The 12,775-nt window shown below is 48.7% G+C and overlaps 1 protein-coding gene across 2 annotated transcripts in view; it reads right to left on the minus strand.

The window, feature by feature from the left end:
- PEX14 (peroxisomal biogenesis factor 14) overlaps nt 1-12,775 on the minus strand; it is a 90,742-nt gene that overhangs the window by 53,228 nt on the left and 24,739 nt on the right. The window lies entirely within an intron of this gene.

Here is a 12,775-nt window from a genome sequence, read left to right on the forward strand (position 1 = left end):
TTAAACTAAATGGTATTCATAGAATACTTACCCTGTGCAGTCAACTTGGTGTGAGCCAACTCTTCTGTTTTAGAAGGTTGTTTTTTTTTATTAATCAAAATATGGCTGCCAGACCACGTGAGCGATGACATCATAAATATAAATTCTCCAATATAATTGTTGCATAGACCATGCTCAATAAATTTCACTGATCAGACCAAGAGTTGTCCCTGTCGAATTATGACGTCATAATTATGGTACCAATGACGTCATCGTTAACACCTATTCACCATGTGGAGTTATTTACAATGAGCCACGTTTCAATTTTTTCCTTAGAGCGGTTTTGGAGATAGAGGTGCAACGTTTTTCGGTTTTTCAAAGATGGCGCCCATACCACGTGACCTGTGACGTCATAATAGTCATTGAAATATTCTACAGGAGGAGGCGCTCCTATGGTGAAAATTTCGTGTCAATCGGACCAACGGTTGCAGAGAAAATGAATTTTAAAAAATGCAGACACGGCACAGGGCACCCGAACCCAACCGAATGCTTAACCCCGCCTTTCGCTTCACGAGTGCAGGGTAATTATGATGACCTTATTGCCTTGGTTTGCCCGTCTGGCGCATGGGCATGGCCATACGAGCAATGGGGGGATGGTGAGTTCAGTGTGTAGGTCATGGTACGCCCCAGGTTTTACGGGGGTGGCGGAGCGGCTCTACCGCAGGTGCGTGATATGCCAGGTGTCTAACATCGGTCGGGTTCCATCGCAGATAAAGGGTGGGAGGGCTCATCCAGACCCCTGGGGGCCGGGTGTACACATCCAGCTCGATTTTGTGAAAAGGCCACTGTGTAATCAGTTGCAATCCATATTGGTGATTGTGGATATGTTCACGAAATGGGTTGAAGCATTTGCGTGTTGGAAGTGTGACGCAATTACCGTAGTTAAGCTGTTAATGAAGGAATATATCTGTAGGTATGGTACACTATGTAAGATATCTCATGATAAAGGAGGACATTTCACTGCAGACATTCATAAAGACTTGTCAAAAGCATTACAGATCAATCAACGATTCTACTGCGCTTATCACCCGCAATCGGCTGGAGCAGTGGAGCGTCAGAACGGCATTTTGAAAAATAAAATCAGCAAAATATGCGAGGAGACAGGCCTTAAATGGCCTGAAGCAATTCCTTTGGCGCTGATGATTACGAGGTGGATGGCAAACAGAAAGACGGGGTTGTCCCAGCACGAGAACCTCATGGGCCAACCCATGAGAGTACCTGTGACAGTACCACTTGATTTGGCAAAGATGGATTTCCATTTCATGGATGGTGCGGTATTGGGATTTTGTGAAGCTTTAACGAGGGTGGCAAAAAGTTTTCATACACAGGTGAAGGCAGCGATGCCCAAGCCCGTGACAGAACAGTGCCACCCCTTTCAGTCAGGTGACCTGGTATTGGTGAAGAACTGGAGGTGAACCGTAGCGTTGCAGCCCAGGTGGACTGGACCGCATCAAGTGGTCAAGGTTGAAGGTAAGCAGTCATGGGTACACGCCACACATTGCAAGATATTTCGATCACAGGGAGATGACAATGCAGAAGTTACTCCTCAGCCACCTCGGGGTGATGGCGCTGGCCCATCTAACCCATCAGAGGAGTGAACTTCATAGAAAAGTACTGTATGTAGGCGGTGAGCTCAGGCAAGAGCGCTGGTATAACGACAGTAATCTCGTTAAAGAGCAGCTATTATTAAAGTTAAGATGTTTATTAAAGGGTAATTGTGGAGGATTTCATTGAATTCCCTATGCTGATGGTGACAGCAGCGACACTGTGACCTATTCTCATTGGCGTCTGACTGTCTGACTAAAGTATCAACTGTTGACCAGATCGCATGTTTGGCCTTGGCAAAGCATTCTCTCAGAATGAGGCTTATTGTCAACTTGGAGCGGTGTTACGTGTTATTTCGACCCTGGGGGAAAGTATATTAAGCCGAATACGGTTTGGTGCTGGCCGAGATGTTGGTGCGGGCTGTGCATGATTGTAATGACCGTGATGTTATCCATACTAGCGTTACTGTCCTACATGCCACTTCAGCATCTTCCATGCATGTAGTCTTATCTATTAATAAATCTCTTGTAAACTGTCCGAGTTGAGACGAGGTGCTTATTAAACCCACGACATGTATGCCTGTATGTGTGTGTGTGTGTGTGTGTGTGTGTGTGTGTGTGTGTGTGTGTGTGTGTGTGTGTGTGTATATATATATATTATATATATATATATATATATATATATATATATATATATATTGTTGCGGAAATGGCCCTTAGTGGTTTATTAAATATAGAATTAGTTCAGGTCCCCTCTTAGATGTATGTTTACCATAGATCGTCTGTACTGGGATGGTAGTTTTGTGTCGGAAGGTGTAGCAGGCTGTTTTGTGTGGTGCATTGGTGGTGTACAAGAGACGGTTCCCTTTTAATTACATCTTGACAATCAAACAAGGTGCAAGTTCCATTAAGACCGGCCTCGTTTGCAATGCCATGATCGAGGCAATGGATTGACGTGAGAAAGCGCGATTTTGCTAGAAAAACGACAAGCGCCGTCGAAAACCGGAAGCGGCGCTTCCAGGTAGTCGCCGAGCACGGGCGAGGGAGGAGGCGGAAAAGACGCATGCGCGGATGGCGTGTGGACAGGCCTTCGCGGCGGGTTTCTGCCGGAGAGCTCTCTCCGCGCGTGGTTGAGCGGGAGAAACGGAAAAGCGCCGGGCATCGATGGCGCTACTGTACACGGTGTTGAACATCGAGCGGAGAGAGGGAACCAGACGCGCCATTAGCGCGTGTTGAACGAACGGACCGCGCAGCAGCTGCTTCTCGCGCAGTTGCAGCCCGAGTGAACGGGAGCGAGCGCGCATCGATAGCGTGGTCGAACGAGGCGTTGAACATCGACGGACGACGGTGGATGTTAACACGTCGATAAAAGAGCATTGAGCTGCCGCGTGGAGGAGTCGGCGGGTTATCGCGGGCGCCATTTGGTGACGCTTGATGCGTGGCCGATAAGAGGGCGGGCCGCCATTTGGCAGACTGCAGGCCCAAGCGGGGCCTTCGAATCCGGCGACATCGGCTTGTTACGAGCTGCATTCGCCCTTTTCACATCTTCACCTCTCGTCCATCAACACCACCAAGTACCCCCTGTCTTGTATGAATGTTGTCCAGGCCTAAGGTTTATCTCGTTAGGGTCACCCCGCGAAACCCTTAATTGTAGCTCCCTAGATAAGAGCGGGTTATTACTCATAGTTGAATTATAATGTTATCGTGAACGCCTTGCTTGTTTTGTGTACCCTAATGTTCCCCCATTAAATCTGGTTGATTCGTATGGAAGTTGCCGCACTGCATTCATCTGTGTCGCATTGAAGAGCAATCCGCTCGATTTGTAATTAAAACCAAGCTGGCTACAGGTTGCGGCAGACTTCGCTCGGTCTCTGACAAACCCAACCTGTAGCGACGGGTGTCTCCCCAACTGGCAAGGCACAGGTGTAATTTGGTATCGCGATAGAGGCGCGTAACCCGAGATCTGTGTCGAACCAGCCGGCGTTGCACCCGTGGGACGGCCGTGCCGGGAGGCGCGACCCGTCACCTACAACACTGGTGTCGAGGAGGTGGGATTTGGACCTGGGGTGCATTTCGCACCCCGAACATCGATTGTGAGAGGCGCGTAAAGAGAAAAAAACAAAAAAAAACACGTCGCTCGCAAATTCCAAATTTGGTTTCATTTTTATTTTGAGTGGATTGGGTGTCAAACTTCGTAATTTATAAAGGAAGATGGAGTCGCAAAATGGCTGCGCGGCTCAGCAGCGTGACACGAGGTGGGAGAGAATCGGTATTAAGAGTGCAACGAGCCGCACATCACGAAGAAAACGCTCCCACCCACCGATCCAAACCACGTGGTCACAGCATGCGTCATGGCAAAATAAGCAGGACGACAATGCGTACATTAACGAGCTTCATGCACGATTGGAGGATGCCTGGGAGCAGGTGGAGTGTAAGGAGGATTATATTGGGGAGTTACACACGAAATTGCATGAGGCACTACAGCAGGCAAGTGAGGTTCAGGAAAATGAGGAGCAAAGGGAGTCACAACAATTGGTCGATGCACAGGAACGAATTCACTGGACGGAAATGGCCTTGGCCGGCGCATTGCGAGACAACACAGATTCCAGATGGGAACGAGCACGGATTCTCGAATTGGAAGGCATAGGGAATCAATTGGTGGAAAAAGTCCAGGTACTACAGGGAGAAAAGAGGAAAGTAGAGGGGAGTACCCATGAGTTGGAACAACTGAAGGAAAAGGTAAGATCCGGTGATCAGACAAGAGAAAGCCTAGAACAGAAGATAAAAAGAGGGGAGGAATACATGGAACAAGAGAAGAGCAAACTGAACAAGAGAATAGAGAAAGAACAAAGCAGAAACTCCCGGGATCGGGAGAACTTGAAAAAGGAAAGAGAGGAACACGATTTGGAATTGGAACAACTGAAGGGAGAATTGTCTGAGAAATCAAGCCAGTTTCGGGAATCAGAGTACAGAGGAAATGAACTGGCACGTCAAATGGAAAGTAGCAAGGAATACGGGAAGAGGATGGACAAAAGGAGAGAGGAAGCATGCGAAAGAGTAGAGGAGATAAGTGAGGAAAAAGAGAGGATGGAGAGTGAAATGTTAAGGAAACACACTGGGCAGATTGAGCAGATAGAAGGTAAAGCAAGACTAAAAAATGAGATGGAGTTACAGAAACACCAAAACAAAGAAAGGGAATTACAAAACAAGCTGAGGATGTTAAGTGAGGAAAGAGAGAGGACGGAGAAGGAAACGTTAAGGAACCACACTGTGCAGATTGAACAGATGGAAGCCAAAGCCAGGTTAAAGAATGACATGGATGAAAGGGTAATGAAAGAACAACGAATGAAGCAGGAGAAGGAAATCAATCAATTGAGAGAAACGACGAGATTGGAGAATGAAGAACAAAAGAGACGATGGGATACGAAACAAAAAGAATATGAATTTGAAATTGATCAACTCAAAAGGAACTACACTGTGCAGATCGAACAGGCAGAAGCCAAAGCAAGGTCAAAGAATGAGATGGATGAACGTGTAATGAAAGAACAACGAATGAAGCAGGAAAAGGAAATCAATCAATTGAGAGAAACGACGAGGTTGGAGAATGAAGCACAAGAGGGACGGTGGCATAAGAAACAAGAGGAATATGAATCGGAAATTGACCAATTAAAGGAGAAAGCAAGGGTGGAGTCCGCAGAGATGGAAAGACTCCGGAAAGGTAACGAACAACTAAAAAGGCTCAGAGAGGAAGAACGACTCAACTGGGAAAGAAAATGGAGCCAGGAAGTAGGGCAGCACGATAATGTGGGATGTGTGACGTCATCACAGGGAGGAATGTTAGTGGTGCAGGACTTGATTGGCATCACTCGTCGAATGAAACAACAATTGGAGCAAACCCTGGTGATGGAGACATGGAGGGAGTATACGGGGTTGTTGACTCATGAAACACATTTTGAGCAGGTCCAGCAAGTGAAGCTGACAGGCCCAGAGGAGTGTGGCGAACCAATGATGAGCGACCGGACCGATGTGACTTTGGAACGAAGCAGGTACGTGGGCATCTGCATACATGGTGCGGACGATGAGCTTAAGTTCGCAATTGGATTTGATGTTAATCAAGAGACTCCGTCCGATGGGGTGCACGTATGCGTGACACCTGAATGTGTGGATGGAATGCCTGTGGATGAATGCTGTGAGCCCATAGTCCAGTTTACAGCACCGGGGTGTGCTGTCAAGGCCGAAACGTGTGTGAGTGCGGAGCATGGAATGAGTGGTGACGTAGGAAATAGGTTCGAGGTGCAAGGGGAAATAGAAATTCCACCAGGACAGGACTTGACACAGGGGACAGAAACCATGATGGACAGCTCCGCAGGGGTTCTTACAGAATTAGAGGTGCTGCATCCAGGAGCAGGCTTTAGAAAGGGGATTGTAATTTCTCCCTCAGCTTCACAGGAACTTCGAGGTAGAGCGCAGATGCGTAGCAGGCGGCGTTGGCATGCGTCACATACTCCCTGGACCCATTTTCGAACAAGAGGGGCCCAGCAACGACACCGCCAGGTGTCCCTTGGTCATCGGACCTCTCTGAGGACACGAGGGGTTCGGCTAGCTAAATGGGATTTACCTGTCTTCAGGGAATTAAAGAGAAGAGGGGGAGGCCGCTCCCCCAAGTGGGGTCTACCTGACTTCCGCGAACCCTGGAGAAAAGGAGGGGGTGGACCACGACCCCAATTGAGACGTGACCCTTATGAGCCGTGGCGGAAAGGCGGCGGGGCCATGTAAGGGGTAATGAGGGATTCCTTCCCTCACTCCCTTTCCAATGAGCCACAGAAGCAGGCCAGATTGGAAAGAAAAAAAAAAAAAAAAAAGGGAATTCTTGACTGAAAATAATATCGAGAGAGATTGCAAATTGAGAGACTGACAGAAGAGACAAGAGTGGCACAAGTGGATGTGCGTGACTATTTAAAAAAAAAAAAAAAAAAAAGAAGAGAGAAATAGTGGGGACATGACAGACAGGGCGTTAAACACCCCTGCAAAAAGTGGAAGGTGTTGGATGGTGTTGTGGACTGGGTGTGTGGCACTGTGGAATGAATGACGAAGGTGTTTGGGATGAATGGCGTGATTGTGTGAATGAGGAGAGTGAGTGCGAACAATGTACCCTGTTGGTAGGAGTCTCCTAACCAAGTGAGTGTAGGTTAGGGGGACTTAGTGGATTTGACGTGGATTCTGGCTGCTGTTCCATTGTGCAGGCGGACTGCTAGGGGTAGGTGCAGCCAAGGTATGGTGGTACTGGCTGGGAGTGTGACATGGTATTGGAAGTTGGTGAGTCGGGAGGGGACACCAGACAGTAGGGTTTAGAGTGCTAAGAGAGCACAGTGCGGGGGCTAGAGAGCCACCCGGTTAGAGTGCTTGGAGAGTACAGTGTGGGGGCTAGAGAGCCACCCCTTATTTAGGAGCGCCAGAGGCGCGCTCAGGTGAACCCCGAGGTCGCTGGGTGTCCCCCACCACCTATTGGAAGCAGGCAAAGAGGCCTAGTTGTAGTCACACTCCCCAGCCAATGAGTTATGCCTGGCACCACCAAGTGAAGAAAAAGAGACAAATAAGGGCCATGCCCAGGTTTAAAAGAATGGAACAGTGTGCCAGGTTGGGAAAAATGGGTCATTAGGATCATTGTGGCAATGGCAGGGTTTGTGCCATTGGTTAGAGCTTCAAGTAAAAGGTTAGGTTCGATGAACTCTCCTCCGCACCATTCATGTGTGACACCTGGTACGAGTCGTGTTGATGGGAAAGTTGTGAACAAGGGCCAGGTTCGGTCGCCCTCTCCAAGTGCCAGAGAAGCCACCAGTGTGTCATGAGCACACAGATAACAATTGATTAAGAAGCACACCATCCTGTCAGCTAAAAAGTGAAAGGACTTTTTAAGAAGACCATACTAAAACAAGTCGTACCAAGATAAGTCAGGCAAGGAAGGTTAAGGGTACTCTTCATTTTGCCTGGGCTGAGGTCATCACCCCCACTTGCACCCTCAAGAATGCCTCCAGACTGCATTTGCTTACCATCGGTAGAACTGTGCCACCTGCTGTCCAAGGCAGGGCTTGTTGCCTGCTGCTGCTCGGTTGTGTGCCATGTGGGCCGAAGCATTTTTGTGGGCCATGGAGGCCAAAGTGCTTTTGCGGGCTGTTGCAGCCGAAGATTCATGCCGTCTTGTGGGCTCAGTGGGCCGAAGGACTCTTTGTGAGATTAGGCCACTGGGCCGACTGAACTCACCTGGTGAGAGGCCAATAAGGCCACGAAGTAAGGAAACCCCTCTGGGGTGAAGACACAACACTGCCGGGAGGAGGCGTGAAGGAGCGAACACGTCAAGAAGCTTTGAAACTCTGAATGTCTTGCTCCGATGTGAATATTGGTGTTGAAAGTAACATTGAATGCCCTCCTGCGCAAATGCATAATTAGAATGTTAAGTATTGTGCATAGAGTGTGGATGTGTTTGTTAGATTAGTGATCCGACACACTAGGATAGGGACATGCCAATCTTACGGATACTTTGCTTCTTGGAGTTAAGTGCTTGCAATGTTGTGGGTTAGAGTAAATGGGAGATTTGTGCTGTACGTTAGACAGGGCCATTCCCGCGGGCTGCCCCTAGTGGAGGCTCGGGAGAGCCTCGGGAGAAAGGTGGGGGTAGTGTTGCGGAAATGGCCCTTAGTGGTTTATTAAATATAGAATTAGTTCAGGTCCCCTCTTAGATGTATGTTTACCATAGATCGTCTGTACTGGGATGGTAGTTTTGTGTCGGAAGGTGTAGCAGGCTGTTTTGTGTGGTGCATTGGTGGTGTACAAGAGACGGTTCCCTTTTAATTACATCTTGACAATCAAACAAGGTGCAAGTTCCATTAAGACCGGCCTCGTTTGCAATGCCATGATCGAGGCAATGGATTGACGTGAGAAAGCGCGATTTTGCTAGAAAAACGACAAGCGCCGTCGAAAACCGGAAGCGGCGCTTCCAGGTAGTCGCCGAGCACGGGCGAGGGAGGAGGCGGAAAAGACGCATGCGCGGATGGCGTGTGGACAGGCCTTCGCGGCGGGTTTCTGCCGGAGAGCTCTCTCCGCGCGTGGTTGAGCGGGAGAAACGGAAAAGCGCCGGGCATCGATGGCGCTACTGTACACGGTGTTGAACATCGAGCGGAGAGAGGGAACCAGACGCGCCATTAGCGCGTGTTGAACGAACGGACCGCGCAGCAGCTGCTTCTCGCGCAGTTGCAGCCCGAGTGAACGGGAGCGAGCGCGCATCGATAGCGTGGTCGAACGAGGCGTTGAACATCGACGGACGACGGTGGATGTTAACACGTCGATAAAAGAGCATTGAGCTGCCGCGTGGAGGAGTCGGCGGGTTATCGCGGGCGCCATTTGGTGACGCTTGATGCGTGGCCGATAAGAGGGCGGGCCGCCATTTGGCAGACTGCAGGCCCAAGCGGGGCCTTCGAATCCGGCGACATCGGCTTGTTACGAGCTGCATTCGCCCTTTTCACATCTTCACCTCTCGTCCATCAACACCACCAAGTACCCCCTGTCTTGTATGAATGTTGTCCAGGCCTAAGGTTTATCTCGTTAGGGTCACCCCGCGAAACCCTTAATTGTAGCTCCCTAGATAAGAGCGGGTTATTACTCATAGTTGAATTATAATGTTATCGTGAACGCCTTGCTTGTTTTGTGTACCCTAATGTTCCCCCATTAAATCTGGTTGATTCGTATGGAAGTTGCCGCACTGCATTCATCTGTGTCGCATTGAAGAGCAATCCGCTCGATTTGTAATTAAAACCAAGCTGGCTACAGGTTGCGGCAGACTTCGCTCGGTCTCTGACAAACCCAACCTGTAGCGACGGGTGTCTCCCCAACTGGCAAGGCACAGGTGTAATTTGGTATCGCGATAGAGGCGCGTAACCCGAGATCTGTGTCGAACCAGCCGGCGTTGCACCCGTGGGACGGCCGTGCCGGGAGGCGCGACCCGTCACCTACAACAATATATATATACACATACATACACAGACTTGGCATTTAATATGGAAGTTTTTTTTTTCTTGACTTGGGTTTACTTACTTACCTCAGTATATCAATCTGGTGGGTTTCTTTTACACTTTGGTGATTTATTTGTTAAAAGAACCATGTCACTGATTGTCTGTCGCAGCAAGAAGTCAACAACAGGATTATATCACAGGTGGCGTGGCAAAATGTACGGACAGGTGCATTTGATGATTGGCTTCACAGTCGGGTATACAAGGGTTGTTGCGTTCTGTATTAGTGGAAAACAACTGCTGCACATCTCCAAAAGTTATTGCCGCTTCCTCTGGAGATGGTCCGTCAACTCGACAATGCTGTTTGTCATGGAGTGGTGGCTCTACGAAATTACGGCATGAAACAGCGTGCTATTGCTCGGCAGTATGGCATCACTCAAGGTCAGGTGTCAAAGATCCTGAAACGAAATGCTCAGAGGGGTGTCCCTACTCCAATACCGAGGCCAGGACGTCCCCGCACAACCACAAGGAGGGATGATCGCCAGCTGCACCGGTTAGTCCGCAATGGCCGTACCAAGTCAGCTAATCGGCTTAGGGCTGAGTGGCAGCAATTGACAAATGTGCCTGTATCCAGAAGGCTAGTCGACCAACGACTGGTTCAAGCAGGCTGTCGTGCCAGGCGTCCCCTGACAAAGCCACGCCTGACCAGACAACACCGCCAGCGCCGATTGCAGTGGGCCAGAGAGCACCGTCAATGGCAGCCAGGACACTGGAATCACGTGATCTTCAGTGACGAGTCTAGATTTCTGGTCTATCGTCAAGATGGCCGCGTCAGAGTGCGCAGACAAGTGAATGAAGCCTACAACAAAGATTGTATAGTGCCAAGAGTCCAAGCTGGAGGTGGTGGGGTGACCGTTTGGGCTGCTTTTCATGCAGGGGGCAAAACTGACCTGGTTGTTCTGAATGGAAACCTGAACCAGTTCAAGTACAGGGCCATTCTGGAAGAAACATTGCTTCCATTTGCTCATGCAGCCTTTTAAGGGAACTTTGTCTTCCAAGATGACAATGCACGGCCTCATCGTGCTCGCATGATCCAACACTTTCTTGCTGACCGTGGTGTAGAGCATATGGAGTGGCCTGCCATGTCCCCGGATATGAATCCGATAGAGAACTTGTGGGCAGAATTAACGCGTCAAATCGACCACTTGGACCAGCAGCCTACCTCTGTGCGTGAATTGCAGCAGGCTATTGTCACTGCATGGCAAGCGATTCCTGTCCAAACCTTGGCAAATCTCGTGAACAGCATGCCTCAACGTGTACGTGCTTTCCTGAATGCTCGTGGGGGATTACTGAACTGTAATTTTACACGAAGTACTGAACTGTAATTTTACTGCTTGTAATCCCAGTCATAATTTAGCTTTTGTTTTTGTTAAAAAAAATTTTGGCTAATGTGCAAAATAAAGAGATACTTCTGGAAAACATACAGAAGTTTAATACAGTACTGTCCATGAATTGAGTTCGATATCAGTTTACATCACTTTCAAGGATCAATTTATTTGTTTCGAAATGTCAAATGTGGTTTTTGTTTCTTTTAAAGGTCACTAACAAAATCTAGAATAATTTCAACATCATTCCAATGAACTTTTGGTTCTAAGACATCTTGAAAAGTAAGTTCACCCCCACAAAAAAATATTCCATATTAAATGCCAAGTCTGTGTATATATATATTGTTGCGGATATGAGGTTCGTGTTTTTTTTATTGTGTTGTATTGTATAGTAAATTGTTGTAAATATCACCCTCTGTAAAATGTAATGATTCCTTGTAAATACCCCCGTAGTGTAAAGGTCAAAGGGCGTCCCATAATTAGTCCATAAAGCATACACGTCAGCCAATCATAGAATACCCCTGTTCGATAGTTATATCTTTATTATGTGTATTAGGGTAAGGCCTTGTCTTCCATTAAGATGACACTCCATTGCACTGCATTAAAATAGAGTAGATTCCTTTCACTTTCCCCTTTCATCATTGCCAAGCCTCGATTGCCAATTACATCCCCTCCAAAACCACCATTGAACATGTGCTCGGGTCGGGGAAGAAAGGCGTGCCCGCCCGTCGTCATCAAGGGCGGAGCCAGAGGGTCGCGCGACCAACCAGGGCCGAGGTGAGCACACCGATGGGCGTGTCCTGAAGGCCGGCGGCTTGATCGCCGGAGGCGCTATAAAAGCACGCGCGCAAGGACGTTGTGGAGTGGAGTGGAGTAGTTGCTGAGTTGTGTAAAAAGATCATCCAGAGAGAACCAACTGTGAGAGAACCAACTGCGAGAGTACATTGAGATCACCCAACATTGAGTTTCCTCTTTTCTCCCGCCTCTGGAACAAACTCCCTCACTCTCTTCAATCCCACTCCACCCTCCAGGTCTTTAAAACAGCTGTTCACCACCATCTCTTATCTTCCCCCATCCAAAACCTTGATCTTTTCTACCCCCGCTAATTTCACCCCAATTCCACTTTTTTGAAATGCCAACTTCTGGCCTGGAAGTCATTGGTGTCCTTGTGTTTTATACTTCTCCCTCCACCCCCCCCCCCCCCCTTCCCATGCCTCCTCCCCCCAGGCCCTCTCCCTTCCACACATCTCCCTGCTCTCAAATGTTGTGTTTGTGTGCTTCACCTTCTCTCCCCATCTTGTTTTCCGCTCCCGCTTTTTATATATTTTGTTTGTCTGGTTGATTTGTTTGTGAAGTAAATGTTAGCTCTTTCACGAGCCTCGATTCAGTATACAAAAAAAAAAAAAAAAAAAAAAAAAAAAAAAAACCCAACGAAGCTTTGTACACAGCAACGGCTGATCAAGTGGGCCGATGTTTGTTCCTGAGCTGGTGCCTTTCCGAGCAGAGTCCGAGGCTGGCATGTGAGCAAAAGAACATAGAGAACATTAAGGAGATCATCATCCAGGGAAGCACAAAGCCTGTTGTAGTCCTGGCAAAGCACGCGACGTCCACAGCAGCAGCAGCAGCGGCGGCCACAGCAGCAACAACACTCAACAGCCGCTTTGGGCCTGGACGGCGGTTTTGAGCAGGGCCGCGAAGGAACGGCGGCTGCCAAACGCGCCGATCATGCTGCAGGACCCCTTGGACTTTCCTCTCCCTCCAGCCATCCACCTCCTGCCTTTCCATCCTTCTTGTGTACGTGAGT

The sequence above is a fragment of the Myxine glutinosa genome, chromosome 5, assembly GCF_964187855.1.
Source record: "Myxine glutinosa chromosome 5, kmMyxGlut1.1, whole genome shotgun sequence".
NCBI lineage: Eukaryota > Metazoa > Chordata > Myxini > Myxiniformes > Myxinidae > Myxine > Myxine glutinosa.